Below are 16991 nucleotides of genomic sequence, written 5' to 3'. Positions count from 1 at the left end.
CCAGAAGACCCGAGGACAGTAGCCAAAACCACCTTCTCTGTACTTTTGCATATAGTGATGAAATGAGGATGGTGTATTATTCTTTGAAACCTTGGAAGCTGACATCAAATGCCATACCTAATCCCCACTGTGCTCCAGACCTCTGGAGCAGATCACAGCCCACACCTTGTAATCCTGCTGCAGTTTATCAAGGGGGGATGATGTAAAGAAGCAGCCGTGGGATGAAAACTCATTGTGAAGGTGAGTGGCAAAAACATCTGTTTGAATGTTATTGGGCTAAGCTCTCCCCGAGTTATCCTGTTAAGTTTTTATCACACACTCACTCTTTGAACCGACAAAAGGATCTTATCAAATATAAAGTAAACTACTCCCTGTGCGATACTCAAATATGAGCAAATATGGAGCAAAGCCCCATTGTAGGAGCAAAAGTATTTCCAATAATGGAATATGCATGCACACATCAATTGAACATGCATGCATGAAATATTTACCTGACACTAAAATGAAGACTAGTAAGTGGGTTTGTAAATGATACGTGAATACTGGAGCACAGAACTAAATGCATTATGCAAATGAATCATCCTCTTTTACTTCAACATACTAGTCAACAGGGAGAAAAAACCTTTTAGCTTAAAAAGAAAATCATTTCAGTCTGTGTATTATTTACTGTCATTTGTTTGAATCCCAATTAGGAGATAATGTTATTTTAATGTTGCCTAGATGATAGAAAACTAAAAGCAAATATGAAAAAAGTATATATACATATCCTCTTACACCCAATTTATTGCTGCTCATAATTATCTATTTTAATTAACTATCATAATTATTAACTGATCAAAAAAAAAGAAAGTGCTAAACATGCTGGACAGCTGCTACATACATACTGTAGATTTGTGTGTGTGGGGGTGGGTGGTGGGGGGGGGGGGATGATATAATTACAAGATTAGAGTGAGTAAACGAAAATGCTATCAATTGAAATGGAAAAAAAATAAACGACTTTGAAAAAATGGAGGAATCAAAAGGAAGCTATAATCTGAATGTCTTCGACATCGGAAGGAGCTCCAAATTGGGGTTTCTTTAACAGATCAATGCTGATTGTCTATTTATATGGCCAGACTGTCACATATTGTAAAAGCAAGCCAAAAGAAACATTAACCAGTTATTTCAAATCTGTTACATTGGAATTTAGGTTAAAACGACAGGGCCATCTCCTAGAAATTGGGCCTCTACGCTACCATGGTGCTAGTCTATATCGACAATGTTTCATTTACGGATAGTTCCGTATATATATATATATATATATATATATATATATGTATATGTATATATATATATATGTATGTATATATATATATGTATGTATATATATGTATATATATATATATATATATATATTTTTTTTTTTTTCTCATCACACACTCAACAGCCATTTTAATTCCAGAGCTTGCCTCCCTACGTACACGTTCCACCAAAACAAGTTCCTTCCCGAGGCTATTTTGCAGAGGCACCGTGGCTCTGTCTGGTGCTCAGCGGTGGGTACTAAATCTGCAATGGAAAAAGGAGGACGGGGCACCGCGGCCGAGTCGAGCCGAGCTGAGCCGAGCCGCAGTGGGTAAGTGCCATAACATGGTGCTCAATAGTCTCATTCAGCACCACGGACAGCTCCCTGCACAGCCTCAAGAGATGGCTGCTAAACCCTTCGACAGTAAGCATGACTGAGGCATCATTAACACTGGTAAAATAGCTTTCTCTGCAGACTAATCTGTGCCTATCACTTTCCTGTGTGTGTGTGTGTGTGTGTGTGTGTGTGTGTGTGTGTGTGAGAGAGAGAGTCCTGTGTTACTTAGGCTACTTACTGTTAACAAAACATCTATTTGTAAAACAAGAAACTAGAGCTTATTTGTATTAAAAACTTAATGAGGGCTAAATGTTTTGATCTGACGCGCACTGTGAGGACGTTATTTCCATCTCCTCTGTAACTCGGAAATCAAAGCACAGACTGTCTACGCTGCCTTTTTTAGGTGTGTGACCTTCCCACAATAAACCTAAATCAATGTCTCTAAAGATCAAATTTCATGTTAAGACAAACCCAGATCTTTGCCTTTGGAACAAATGTCAAATGTTGCTTCGGGTGGTGGCGCGAGAGCGCGAGCCCGCAGGACCGACCAATGCTTGACATTTTGTTCTCATGAGTATTCATATGCTCCTTTAAGATCACTACCCCTGATGTGTAAAGAACGGGGGGAGCAGACAAAGGAGAGAAATGGCTTCAGCTGCCTCGTGGATTAAAGCTGAATTAGTAACTTTAGTTCTTTACAGAAAAGTTCTCTAATCAACGAGTACAACAGCAGTCAACAGTATGTTTACAGATTTAACTTCTTCAATCCCAGTCAAAGTACAAGCTCATGCTGTGAAGCCACAGCACTTTATTTTAGATTATTGTGGAGATCCCAAAGTTTCCAAAGATACCAAATGCCCCAGACCAAAGTGTGTTGGTCTCACAATAAAATTGTTCTTAATGCTACAAGTGTTGCTTGAGTTTTGACATTTTAGATTATTTTTCTTCTTCAAGCATGTTGTGTAAGACATTGCAAGTAAGTATTAGGGAAGTGTGTTTAAACCAATGCACAAGACATAAAACAATGTATAATAACATATAATAAAAACGTGGAGTCTAGTTGTGGAATATTGTGTTAAATTCTTAACAATGTATTCAATGTTATAGGTATTAAAGGTAGCCTGGTCCTACCAGACTCTCGTACATTTCATTTGTACAGAGAGTCTGGCCACTCTCCATTGACAATTGTTAACTTCCTTGAAGGCGAGTACTCTGTTGAAGTTTAAAACTATTGGATCTGCCCAGAGCCACTCTGGATCTGCCATAACCAATCGCTAACGTTTTGGTCGTGACGTCGGCTTAGCATCGCTAGCGTTCGCCTTAGCCACTCCTTCACCACTAACGGAGTGAGCTGGAACATCACACTTTTCCCGAACCCCGTGGGGAGGAGGGCAACAACATCATGGCCACCAACAAAACTCAGCAAAGATTGTTCTTGCTCGGGCTTTAACTTCTGGATATTCGGCAGCGTTGCCACAACGGACCGAATGGCTTCGCTCGCATCTTTCTCCACCGCCATTACAGAACTACAACTCTAGCACACGACCTCAACGTCATCGTTCTCAGCCACTCCCTCTGTTCGCTGATTGAACCGCCAAAAAGTGGCTGGAGAAAACCCAAGACTAGACTGCAAACCCAGACGTAGTACTGAAGGGAAATGAAAATTGAGCGTAAGAACGTAGGAGGGCGGAACCAGGCTACTTTAAAGGTACATAAAGGGCAAGTAAAGTACACTGGATGTTAAGGGCTTCATGTGTTTACAAAGAAAGATGTCATCTTCCAGAAACATTTATGGCACCATCTCATGGAACTATTGGGACACTTTTGTGTGACTGACATTGATAACTGGACATCTTAACTAAAAAAAAGAAATACAGTGACGTGTATAAAAGTAAACAGAGTGGCATTTGTTCCAAGAACCAATTGGATTTTAACCAGGGAAGCTTAGGAAACCCCAAAACAGCACTTTGAAAAAGGCTGTCTGGAGGTTACCGTTTTTGATGATTGCTCACACACTGAAATCAAAAGTATTACACCTTTTCAAGACCTTACACTCAAGGAGCAAAACATTGGCCCAGATGTTCTCCACTATAAGCACAATGTCAGCTTCACACTTTTTGCAGTATATGTGTCACTTCCTTTCACTTCCAAAACACTGACTGTCAAATTACCACAACTATGAGCCAATCTGTGAAACACAGCCATCAGCTGCGTAAACACATGATTGCTTAATTGTAGACACACCATTCAGGTTTAAGCACTATAAAAATGCAGCAGGTAAGTTCACCTGCCTTCAACCAAAATGGAAGGAGTCAGAAGAAGAGGGAGGGTGAAAGGGGGAATCCACAGAGGAGGAGAAGGAGGTAGAGGAAGAGGTACCCCTCATTCAGGCCATGGAGGACGCCTGTGAACAGGTTGACTTGCAACTGTGCAAGGATGGATTCGACATTCAAGACGGGTCTTCCCACGTTGTCTTGCCAATGAGGAGATCACCTGTGATGTTGATGAAATTCTCTGGCCAGATCCAGCTAGGCGAAGACATAATGTCTAGTATTTTCTGATCTTTCTGATTCTGATGACCAGATCTTTTTTGTTTGTTTGTTGTTTTTTTCTGTAATTGTAACCTGTACTGGATACAGTATTTGGTTACACTTTACTTGAAGGTATCTACATAAGAGTGACATGACACTGTCATGAACGTGTCATAAACATTATAAACAGGTCATAAACGTTTCTGACATAATGCTTCTTTTAGTAAGTGTCATTTGGTTTTTGTCATGACAATTTATGGTTAGGGTTAGGGTTTGGGTTGATGTATCATGACTGTGTCATGACAGTGTCATGTGTTCAACACAGTGTCATGTCACTTTATAGATACCTTCAAGTAAAGTGTTACCAATTATATTTTCCTCAGTCTGCAGCATTGGTCTTGTGTGGTGTTTGGTGAACTTATTGTATATTTGCACTTTCTCTGTGTATTCATTTACAGTACTCTAATCACTAAGAAGTAGAATTTTAGGTTAGCAACAGCAGTGTGTTCAAACTGAATTAAGTATGGATTTAATAAATTAGTGAATAGTTTTTGCAAGATTGTTTCATTTTGCAAAGGGTCTGAGGTGGGTAACACTTTACAATAAGGTACACAAAAAAATAGGTAGTTAATGATCAGTTACTATTTTTGAAAGAGTAACGAATGAGTAGTTACTGTTTTTCAGAAGGTAGTTACTGTTTTTCAGAAGGTAGTTACTGTTTTTCAGAAGGGTAACGAATGATTAGTTACTGTTTTTCAGAAGGGTAACGAATGATTAGTTACTGTTTTTCAGAAGGGTAACGAATGATTGACTGTTTTTCAAAAGTAAAAACAGTAACTACCCTTCTGAAAAAGGGTAACTAATAATTCGTTACCGTTCTGAAAAACAGTAACTACCCTTCTGAAAAACAGTAACTAATCATTTGTTAACCTTCTGAAAAACGGTAACTACCCTTCTGAAAAAAAGTAACTAATCATTTGTTAACCCTTCTGATAAACGGTAACTACCTTCTGAAAAACGGTAACTACCCTTCTGATAAACGGTAACTACCTTCTGAAAAACGGTAACTACCCTTCTGATAAACGGTAACTACCTTCTGAAAAACGGTAACTACCCTTCTGAAAAAGGGTAACTACCCTTCTGAAAAAGGGTAACTAATCATTCATTACTCATTCAAAAACAGTAACTAATCATTCATTACTCATTCAAAAACAGTAACTAATCATTAACTACCTATTTTTTTGTGTACCTTATTGTACAGTGTTACCCTGAGGTGTTCTGCTGATTGGGTGTGTGGTTGTGCTAAATGTGTGTAGTGTTTTGAAAAAACGGTCCCTGCTTTCAAAATATTGCTTAAGCAATCGAAAAATCTGTAAGACTTGCTTTTGCACTTGGAAGGTGACTTTTTCTAGTGTAAAACTGGTCCTCATAAAGATATAATTACTAATGCACTTACCACACACACACACACACACACACACACACACACACACACACACACACACACACACACAGCCACATGGGTCTATAATCCTGTCTGGGATCCCCAGCAAAACCCTAGACAGACTCCAGTATGTCCAAAACTCTGCCGCCAGGGTCCTCACCCACACCAAGACCTGGCAGCACATCACCCCAACCCTCATCCACCTTCACCGGCTCCCAATTACTGTAAGTCCTGCATCAAATATAAAGTCCTCCTTCTCACCTACAAATCCTTCCATGCCCTGGCCCCACTGTACCTCTCAGACCTCCTCCATCTACACACCCCACTCCAAAACCTGCGGTCCTCAGACGCTGGCCTGCTCTCCATTCCCCACACCAGACTCTGTACCTTTGGAGACAGAGCCTTTAGTGTTGCAGCCCCATCCCTCTGGAACAACCTCCCCGCAGATATCTGAAATGCTACATCCCTGGACATTTTAAAAAAAAACACCTGAAACACCACTTATTCACCACAACCTGCAACCTCCTTTAGTATAGCCACAGTAATTCTGTAAAGTGTCCTTGGGTTTCATGAAAGGCACTATATAAATAAAAGTTATTATTATTATTATTATTATTATTATTATTATTATAAGGCTGATTGAAACACCTTCAGCTAAACAAATAATATAATATCTTAAAAATAAAGTCATAAAAATGATGTCATGTTTATTGGTCGGTTGTTGTTGGGAATTATAAGTTGCACTACATTGTAATATTAAATGCTTTGTTTTGATGTATGAATCAGATGACAAGCACTGATAAGGATCGAGCAGTTGATCTGACACCTTTCAATATGTTAAACATTCATCAAGCTGCCTTAAAACGAATTATTAACTGATTATCTTAAAACCTCCATGTGAATGGGAAAAGGCCTCGTTCCAGTCAAATCATTTCATTAAAATGTTTCTTAAATATCGTGATCTCAGGGTACCAGACAGACAAGGAACATATTTCACAAACAGAAACCAGTGGACATCTCATATCCCTATCTGTTACTTTCCCTTCCTCAGCCTCACACGCACACAAAAAGCGCACACGCACCCACACAAAATAAATTGATACATATGGCAGAGCAGAGGCATCTGAATCAAAACAAATCCCACTCCACATGACGGGGTCGTGATCTCTCCGAAGCAACAGATACCATTAATCTGACAAATATGACAAGCTATGGGTGTGATCTAAAAAATATATATATATATCAACGTGTGACACACAATCAGCAATAATAGGGATGTGGCTGACATGTGCCTGCTCATATGAGGCAGGCAGAGAACAAAAGTAATGAATCAATAATTTAGCTTGTTATCAAGTGGAATGATGAATGTACTTCTAACACTTGGTTGCATCAGGCTTTCTTGAACCTCTTGATGAAAAAGTGGCACGTGAAATGTGTTCACTAGAGGGTGTCACCGCCCTCTGCTGTATCCACTTTCACCCACTCTTACCCTGTCCTTTTACTGCAGAATTAAATAAAGTAAATTAAAGGGACGTAACGATGCACCGTGAATCGGTTAAAAATCTATATAAATGTGTAAAGATAACAACCGGTTTGAGATTAAAAGAAATGAATCGCGACGCAATTTTAAAACGGCCTAGGGTGTATTCTACTTTTGCTTTCACGTGTTATTAGTCTGTATAGATCATTTCTATTTATTTAGTTTATGGATATGGGGTTTGTTTTAAAAATCTAATTATCAATCTTTTATATTATTTGTTTTTATTTAAGATATAATACAATTTCAGTTGCACTTTTGATAAGAGGACACATCTCTTGTTTTGGCACAGTTTATATAAATAAAGGAATATTTATCTGTCTGCAGCCAGAAAAAAATGGAAATCGTATTGTGAACTTAGACCCACTTCTAACCCGTACCTATTAGTTCAGAAAGGCAGTAAATTAAACAGCGAAAAGCCTGTTTCTGTCGTCAGATTCTGCCTGCGGTTAATACAAAGGCTGAGTTCAGACTCTGGGGCTTTTGATGATGAAGACGCAGCTCCCAATGTCTGGAATTGAAAGCTTTGATGCTACTTTTTAATACTGTGCTGTTGGTGCACAACGTGGCTATCTGCCCCTGAGATATGGCAAACAGCATATGGACCAAGGTGGCTCTTTGCTCCATGGATCGCTGCCTGCTGCACACTCATGAATTATGGAATTCGGCACAAATATGCAAATCTAGGCATTAGCCTAGTTATCCCCCTACTGTACTGTAAGTTATAGTGACTTATCTATTATGTATGAACCAAGGATGGGAGTGAAGAGGTCCTGGCAGTCGGCTTCACGGCCCTCACTCAGTTGCACACTTTCACATCATGAAAAAGCATGAACAGCAGGGGAGGTAGCTCCAAAACACTAGCTTTCTGCCGCTCCACATCTCCGAAGACTTGGGAGAATTAAAGCTTGCTTCCATGCTCAATTGCCAAGCTCCTTAAAATAACAATGGCTTCCACAGGATTTGGAAGCCTGGAAGATACGTAGGGGAATAAGCATGAAGTTGTTGCTAATCATCCAATTTCCCCCCACAAGGCTATGAAACGCTAGTCTGATCAGTAATCAGTCCACAGGCGAGGCAGACAGGAGATCCAGCCAACTCTGCAGGGCACACATAGAAATCAGCCTCTGTATGACATTACCATCACAATGCTGGGTGAGTGATTGTACTCGGTTTACCTAATCATAGCGGTGTGTAAATATCCAAAATCAAGAAGCAGGGAGAATCTGCGAGGTCAAACGGCTCAGTTTTTAAATCACACACACAGTCTCTCAGGCTAAAGGTATAATGAAGAAGTCCTGTTTCTCGGAGACGAACAGAGACATCATTAGCTCGGATCAAAGTCAATCATCACGCACATGACAGCTGACAACTTTGATAAATTATGGAAATAATCACACCTGGTCAATGGTGAACCCAGTTGCTATGGTTACAAGACAAAGCCACTCCTTCACACTGCACCATAGTCAGCAGTCCTGCTAGTTTCTGACAGGAGAACATTTACTAAAGTTGAAGCTGAAAGTTGAATTCTCCTCACTTTTTGTGTCCAGAAATTTTAAACTATAATAATGCTGCAGCTATTGTGCACATTTACCTTGTTTTCGAAGGAGGATAAAACCTTTTTTTCGGGGCATAATTGTGGAAAAAGTGTCTGAGCTTTAGGGCTCTACGGGTCTAACGTTGATACATACCAGTTTTCCCCTTTTTAACAACCACACTTATAAGATAAGATAAAATAAGATAAAACTTGGTTTATCCTGAGGGACATTTCTGTGCAACAACAGTGCAAATATCATTGGTGATGTATCGTTAGTGATGTATTCAACATTAGGGAAGACTCATCATGCTGTTCAGTTTGTATTCCACTCCCAAAGTGAAACCAAAGATACTCTATACCTAAATATAGCACATTACACGTTGCGCCAATGGTATGAAATGGTACACACTTCCTTCCTGTTTGAAAGTGTAGTAAACGTTGTGTGGATGGAAGTTATACTTGTATTTAGCTGTGTAAATATTACACAGCTAAAAGCCACATTTAGAATTACAAACATTAGTTTCGTTAGGGCGTTGGCGAACGTTAGCTTATCTGTGTTGTAAGATCTCGTGAGAGTTTGCTACTTAGACAGAAACAGGTCTCGAACAAAGTAAATTTTCTCCTGATGTGTCAGAATGTTCTGTAGATACGTGGCTTGTGAAGAATGGGTCCAACTATGGGTCGTAACTATCTGTCATCATTTGTGTTCACGTTCACTTCTCCCCTTGGAATAATACACTTAGGACCTTCTGCTAGGCTAACTAGCTTCCACTTGGAAAGTAGAAGCTAGTAAACCTAGCTTGCCTCTAGATGTTACTTATCGTTCATATTATTTCAACACCTGCTGAGTCATTGACAGCTCCCTAAACACTAAATGCTGTATTTGTCTCACATTAGGCTATGCAATGGAATTAGTCTAGCTAGCATTAGCCATTTTTCTGTCGTGGGTTTGATTGTGATGATGACAATTGAACAGACTGTCAACACTCTGTCAACACTCTACAGTACCCTGCACTTTGTATGTTACTCCAGGATTTCATATCATGACAGGTAACTACGTAACAATGTACAGAGTGCTCAGGTCACAGGTGGTTTTACAACAACAATGGTCCCCAGTTGGTCCCCAACTGCCTGTGTGTCTCTACAGGTATTACAAACTACTTTTAGTGCCCGCCCGCACAGATATGCACCAATCAAATTACAGCACCGACGTGTCAGCTGGAAACAAAAATTCAAGACCCCTGGAGATCACAAATGTAGATGGTGCTACCCTTTAAAGGAAAAAACAAACGTAAAGACATGCATCTCTTCTTTCCGGTATCTGCAATTTTGACTAAATAAGCATATGAGTCAAAACAAAAACCAAGGATATATATTCAAAATTCTTAGCAAAACTGAATTTCAATTTCAGTTGGACTTTACTACATAAATGAAGGCCTTGAGAGCACATTTGTATCCCCTAAGGGAGAATCAACCCACCAACCACAAAAAGCGCAAAAAGAAGGCATAGTAGTAGTAACAAACACCCTTGTATGCCTCAGCAAATATTTTTCATCCTTTAATTTAAAAAAAAAAAAAAAAACTCATAAAATATCAGTTCCATTCTTTTGGAATTCCAGTGCACTTTTGTTTTGTCGTTCTCCTCTTTGACCCCCCCCCCCCCTCCCCTCCTCCCCTTTGCTCAAATGAAGCCAACTGGATAAACTCCATCAAACAAAACATAATGAAACAGTTTCTCCCCCGACCTCCTCTCTCTATCCTCCCCACATGAAACTCTCCTGACATTACGGAGTAACGTCCGCTGACCCTGTATATCTGTCACGTCATAAATCACTACGACACCTTGAGTTTTCTTTGGGGATTTAGATATCATAGCACCTCCCTCGACCGCTATCGTCTTTACAACCAGACTCATAAACACTTTCAGGAAAATCCCACAGACCATCCAGCCCGCTGCCTTCAATTTAACTCCACCATTACTTACACGGTTGCTTCCAGGACAAGCAAAAGCAAACAAAATATCTGTCCCACTTTAACTTCAGAGAAACAGTAATGTTCATTAGCCAGGGAGGAAAATAACGAGGGCGCACCCCTCTGCCATAGTGAGCCTTCGCCCTTTTTTAAAAAATGTTGTTAAATCAGCACACAAAACACACCATCCACAACATGAACGCATGCCCTCCCCCCGAACACCCCCACCCGTCATCACCACCCACCCAAAGAAAAATCAAGACAAGCTAACATAAAAAAAAAAACAGGATTATTCAATGCAATATAATGAAATAATAACAAAATAAACAGCTGGAAACCAACTAAACATGTAGATGTGACAAAACACTAAGCACCTTGCATACGTCTCTCCAGAAAGCTCAGGTACTTTTCCCATTTCCTAGTGTACTTATACCAATCTGGCAAACCGTTTAAATGACCTTTTTTCAAACGACGCCACCCTAGCCATCTCACAAGCCAATTCTTGGATTGACGGTACCCCTTTATTCCTTCATCCTCTTAAAAGAGTATGTTGTCAGCCTGTATGCCACTTTTCTCACCAGTTTAATCTCTCACTACAGGAATTGCCTTATATATAGTTAAATATATAGTTATATATATTTTTGCATTCATCGTGACACATGTATTATATTTTACTGTTTTCAGCATCCGCACTTTGACTAAGATTTGTGCTTACATGTAATTCATATATTCAGCACAGATCTTTCATTTTCAATGTTTGATATTGTGTGTATCCAAAATGAATTAAAAAAGGGGATTTACTCCAGTAAGTTTAGCCATGGCATGGCCTAAAGTCTGCAGAGCACTGATTTAAAAAAAAAGCTAGTGTGTGTCTGTAGAGGCTAAGCCCAAGCTTTAAGCCCCTGAGGTGCTGCTCCACGGATAGAGTAATTGACGCACTTTTTACCTTTTTGATCAATGAAAGTCCAAGTCATATTTGCAGTTAAAACGTTTGGTTCCATTTATTTACATGAGATCTTAGTTGGGTTTCCAGACAAATCACTGCTTGCATGTATGCCTGTGTAGTGTTGTGGTACCAAAAGATTGGTTCCTATTTATACCAAGGGCACTAATTGGCTCCTACAGTGTCTTTACAGTCGCGTACACCATACAGCTTAGACCCATATAGAATCCTAATTATGAGGACATTAACAGCCCCAGCCCTCACTTTCAGGAGCACGGTTGCTAAGTGCTGCTTATGACTGAAGACTGTGAAAGAATGGAACTATTTTAGATACCCACCAATTAAAAAACACTTTTAAAAAATGGGATGAGGCTGCTGTTGCTGCTGCTGAGAAACAGCATGTTTCATTTGAATTTCATCAGAGAACTTATTCCAGTCTAACACCCGGCGGCGAAATCTTCAGTCAGATATGGGTTGAGGGTGGGGGGAACCGGGTTTGGGAGGTTAGGTACAACCCTGAAACACACACACACACACACACACACACACACACACACACACACACACACACACATACACACGCACACACACACACTTCAAAATCTTATTAGTATCCTAATGTGCACACACCTGTGTTGTAGTGATGGGGTGTAAGAAATCGATACAGCATAATATCGCAATATTTTCTGTGGCAATACTACACGTATGCCAAGTATTGATCTTTTATTATATAAATTGCACTTGACAATTTAACTTTTTGATAGTAGAATAATACAATCAATTGCTTTTTCAGTCCACAAGATGGCGCAGTTGAGTTTTTTTCTGGTGAGGTCAGCAGGGGTGACCGTCGGTGTGCACGTGGGAAGTTGAGAAAATACATTTTGGCAGTAGTAAATTGCAACATATCGCAGAATATTGCAATATGTATAAAATCGCAATTATATCGAACCGTGACATAAGTATCGTGATATTATTGCTACATTATCTGTGCCACAGACAGCTCTGGTGCACAGAACTGCCACCCTCGAGTGTGTGTGTGAGTTTTGACCAACCACAAAATGTTAACCGTTTTATATATAACCAGTTATGTCATCATTTTGACAAATTTTATTGATGTAATGTAATCTGCCTGAATGTGAGCTAATGTTTTTCTTGCTTGATATTGTATCTTGTCATGTTCTTTTGTGTTGTATTATCTTGTATGTTGTAGTCTCGGGACTACAGGTGAAAATTAGCATTTATGCTATAACCTGGCTCATTTACAGTCTGTACAGAAATGTTAGATTGTTCATTAATGAGCACTGTCCCGAATACATAAATAAATACATTAAAAAAATAAAAATAAAAAAAATAACCTGGCCGGTTAACAGTGACTCCGTTCAGTGACAAATGCTCTACAGACAACTGACGGAGTGAAACTCAGATCATCCTCCAGCCTGGTACGGGACATTGAAGAAAGCTTGGACACTGGAGGGTGACCGGTTCAAGTCCCTGCTCTGACCATGTGCCGGATAGGCATGGGCCGGTTTGAATAATTCACGGTTTCAAAACCACTAACATTTTCCGTCGTACCGTTCCTGCGGTATGAGCTGTTTTTTATGAGTCGTCGAGGGCAGAAAGTGAAGTTTACAAATCCCTCTCCCTGCCAGTGTGCAGTGTGTTTAAAATAAAATAACATTGTGTTCAACGGAAAGAAAGTCATTTTTTATCCAGACATCAAGTCCAAATAATACATTTTAAAGCTGTAATTGCAATTTCCGCAATACCGTGATTGTTTTTTGCTGAAGATTATCATACCGTCAGAATCTCATACCAGCACATGCTTGAGCAAGACACTGAACCCCCCCCGCCCAACTGCCTGGAGCGCCGACTATGTGACAGCCCCATCACTGTGGCATCTCTCCAATGCATGTGTGTGTTTAATTAAAAAAAAATAATAACAGTGAAAAGTGAATTTCCCCAAGATGGGATTACTTTTAATTTACTTCTTTTTTTGGTAACATGTGCATCTGTGGTACTGCAATTTAAACTGTGCCTTAGAACAAACATGTGTCTGGTGTTTTTCCTTTGGCTTAGTCGTAAGTGAAAAAGTTTAGCTGTCTTTTCAGTGTGCGATGCATAGGAAGTAACTGTTACAATTGCAAGACTGTGTAACCTGTGTACAGCTTTGCATGGCACTAAGTATACACAACGGCATTACAACTTTAGAACGTGTGCGCACAGCTGCTCACTGTTGCAGATTGACATGTAAACCAACGTGGAGCTGGAGGAGTTCAGTGACCATCCAGTGTGTGTGTGGCGTCGGTTTAACACTGAATATTAGCTTTCTCTTATCTTTTGGAGGCATTTGATGACCGGTCAAATTTCCATTTGATGGAAAATGGAAATGTATATATATATATTTTTTTTTTTTTTTTTGGGGGGGGGGGATAATGCGTTTTATACACTGTTTTATGCCTTTGAGAAATGCTGCAGCTAGAAGCACCAGCTCACATAAGCCAACACCCACACGCTCATAATTAAAGGTGAATTGCACAGCCTGTGGTAATTTGCATCCTGTGACGTGAGTATGTGGCTGCTGGAATTTCAGCAGACAGGAGATATAGGAGATGTGATGCTGATGGGAACACAATGGCACATCAAGGCTGCCTTTCACCAAGAACAGGAAAGTGGCAACAACCATTAGCTGCATGTGTCTGCCCTTTAAATTGAGCGTATACTTATTAAGGTCGAGATACAGCATGACACCTTTTCAGTTTTTCATCCACCGTTCTTCAGCACTAAAAGTAGAACTTGCGTCTGTGTGAGCTTTCTGTTATGTGAATCTAATTGAAACACACTAACTTAATACATTTCTAGCCCAAACTTTTAACGCATTAAAAGTGTAAATGTGAAGTTGATGTAATATGACATAACCCAAGGGGTTTTTAGTGAAGAGATTGCTCCTACGGGAGCTTATGAAGCAAATTTATGGGATGTAGCATTTTAATTAGTCAGATCAATACTCTATTACAGAGGATTTAAATGGGATCTGCAGGGAAAAGACAAGGCAACTCATTTCACATGAATGAATGATCATGTTTCAAAATGTCCGAGACTCAGCTTGCTGCGAGGCGATTCTGGATTTATTCTATCTTAATAATTGAGAAATTAATCGCCCGTGAATTTCAAAAAGCATAAAACATCCTTTTGTCAGACGCTGCATGGAGATTTCAAGCGTTAAAAAGCATAAAAAAAGCATTGTTTGCAGAGCATGAGTGTTTCACACAGACAAAAGTAGAGGAAATGTGTCAAGAAAATCTGGTTACCTCGCACGGGGTTTCGGGCAGGATTTCAGCGCGCCTCTTGGGTTTGGGTTGATCTCAGGAGCGGAGGATGGTGATGGTGATGATGCTGAACCACGGAGCGCACTTTGGCGCACTGCCGGTCCACATAGAAGAGTAGCAAGAAAAGCGTCCGTCTCTCCTCTCGGCCACTCTCATCACTGATTCATTTAAAGGCAGATACCAGGAGGGAACGGGAGTCCTTGTTTATTCAAAGCGGATAACTCGATTCCCGTCTCCAGCTCACGCAGACAAGCCTGTGCCTAGTAAACGCCGCGCAGAGTTGTGCCCAACAAGCCGCTGCTTTGCGTAGCAGAGACAGGGGGGAGCGGGGAGGAGCCGTCTGCTCTGCCGTCAGATGATCAGGGAAAGGTGCTCTCCCCACTGATACTCTGCAATCACCAGCCGTACAGAGCTGCAGTTCACACTTTAACACAATGATCCCTATCTAATCATCTACTCTCAGCGGAGACTACTTACACTGTCACTCTCACATTGTGTTAGTGTATTATTGTTCTGCCTGTGCAGGTATACTGTATACAGTATAGAACTAGGGCTAGTGAGAACTAGGGCTGCACAATATTTCGTTTTTTAAATTTATTATCGTCATCGCGATATCAGCTGGCACGATAAACACATTGCGAAAAAGACTGCGACATATCGCGAAAGACATTCGGAGATATTTTTTGTGTTAGTTGAAAGAAAATATCAGCAGAAAACTGCATTTTAAAATGTAACTGTCATTCTGTTTTTAGTGCTGCCTTTTATGTTTCAATTCAATGTTTAATATGTTCAATAAAAGAATGTTGGAAATGATTTCCTTTGTTTTTAATTCAACAAGCAATGTGTTGTATTCAGCGGAATACTGAGAGCAACAGAACTGAGTACACTATAATATCTGTTCATTTATCGCCGGTAATGTCGCGATATTGAACAACGTTATCACATATCGCATATTTTCCTCATGTCATGCAGTCCTAGTGAGAACTATTTATTATTCCAGCTTCATTTCTGCTCTGGTCTATCCAGTAGATTTTGAATGCATGTCTATAATAAATAAAAAGTCTATATGAAAGAAACAATGTTATATAACATACAGCAAACATCTCCGCACTATCCGCGAGCTGCCTGTCCCCTGAACACACTGTAAAAAAATACGGTCTCCGTAGACAACCCAGGCTCCACAAAAGGAAACAAAAACAAACTGCGCCAATCTGCACCATGAAACATAAAAAACAGTGTTTCAGCCAATAACCGACAAGAAGGATTTTGGGGTGGGGGTGGGGTTGGGGGTGCCAGACAAATCCCCCACACCTTGAAGCATCTACCATTATTACCGCTGTATTCCTCCACTCACTTATTCAAGTTTTTCCTTTATTGTGCCTCCAGTCTTTACTCAGTGTGCAGATATGCATTTGCATAGGACTGTGTGTGCTAGGTACAGTACATTATAAGGCTGTGGGTAGGTGTTATTCTCTGCCCGTTACAGATATCTCCACGTTATGCTGGTCTCAGAAATTATTGATTTCTTTCTGCTCCCAATGAATAGGAAACGTTTCTCTCTTGGTTCAAAGCAGTCTGTCTCTAAGTTTAACCCGTACTAATTAACATACTACCAAACTTTAGTGATTTTTTTCTCCCTCTGTTAACATCTCCTTGCGTCTGTAAGTCTAAAAACAGACTCATCACCTCACAGGTGGGACATAATGTCTGTAAAAGACAAAGCTCTTTTACAAAGAAAGGGTCACATATGCCTGGGAGCGACATGCGAATCCAAAATCCCCATCCATAATGGAAGTGTGTGTGTGTGTGTGTGTGTGTGTGTGTGTCTAACATCCCCATTGACTACGCTGACTACTTCCTACAGGAGAGTCTCAGAATCCTTACTGTTGTAGCCTGATTCCTAAAAGGAGAGCCAAAGGGAGGGCAAGTGAAGGGCGCATTTATATTTCAACAGCCCAGTCCACCTTTAGAGAGATGGAGAAAGACAGAGATCGTATTTGATTGTTTAAAAATGCATGGTGTTTGTACGACAAAAGACGGCAGCTGGATTTAGATCTCAATGTCTGGAAATGGGGACATTAAAG

The 16991-nt window shown here is 40.1% G+C and overlaps 1 protein-coding gene across 1 annotated transcript in view; it reads right to left on the bottom strand.

Moving 5' to 3' along the window:
* hs3st1l1 (heparan sulfate (glucosamine) 3-O-sulfotransferase 1-like1) overlaps nt 1–15282 on the bottom strand; it is a 38718-nt gene extending 23436 nt beyond the window's left edge. Inside the window, exon 1 of the mRNA XM_078273589.1 lies at nt 14890–15282. The gene's annotated coding sequence lies outside the window, so the exon portion shown is untranslated. The remainder of the gene's footprint in view (nt 1–14889) is intronic.
* Between the last annotated feature and the right edge of the window lie 1709 nt (nt 15283–16991).

The sequence above is a fragment of the Sander vitreus genome, chromosome 17 (assembly GCF_031162955.1).
Source record: "Sander vitreus isolate 19-12246 chromosome 17, sanVit1, whole genome shotgun sequence".
Taxonomy (NCBI): domain Eukaryota; kingdom Metazoa; phylum Chordata; class Actinopteri; order Perciformes; family Percidae; genus Sander; species Sander vitreus.
The sequence above is the reverse complement of the archived record's forward strand: the minus strand, read 5'-3'. Positions and strand labels throughout refer to the sequence as shown.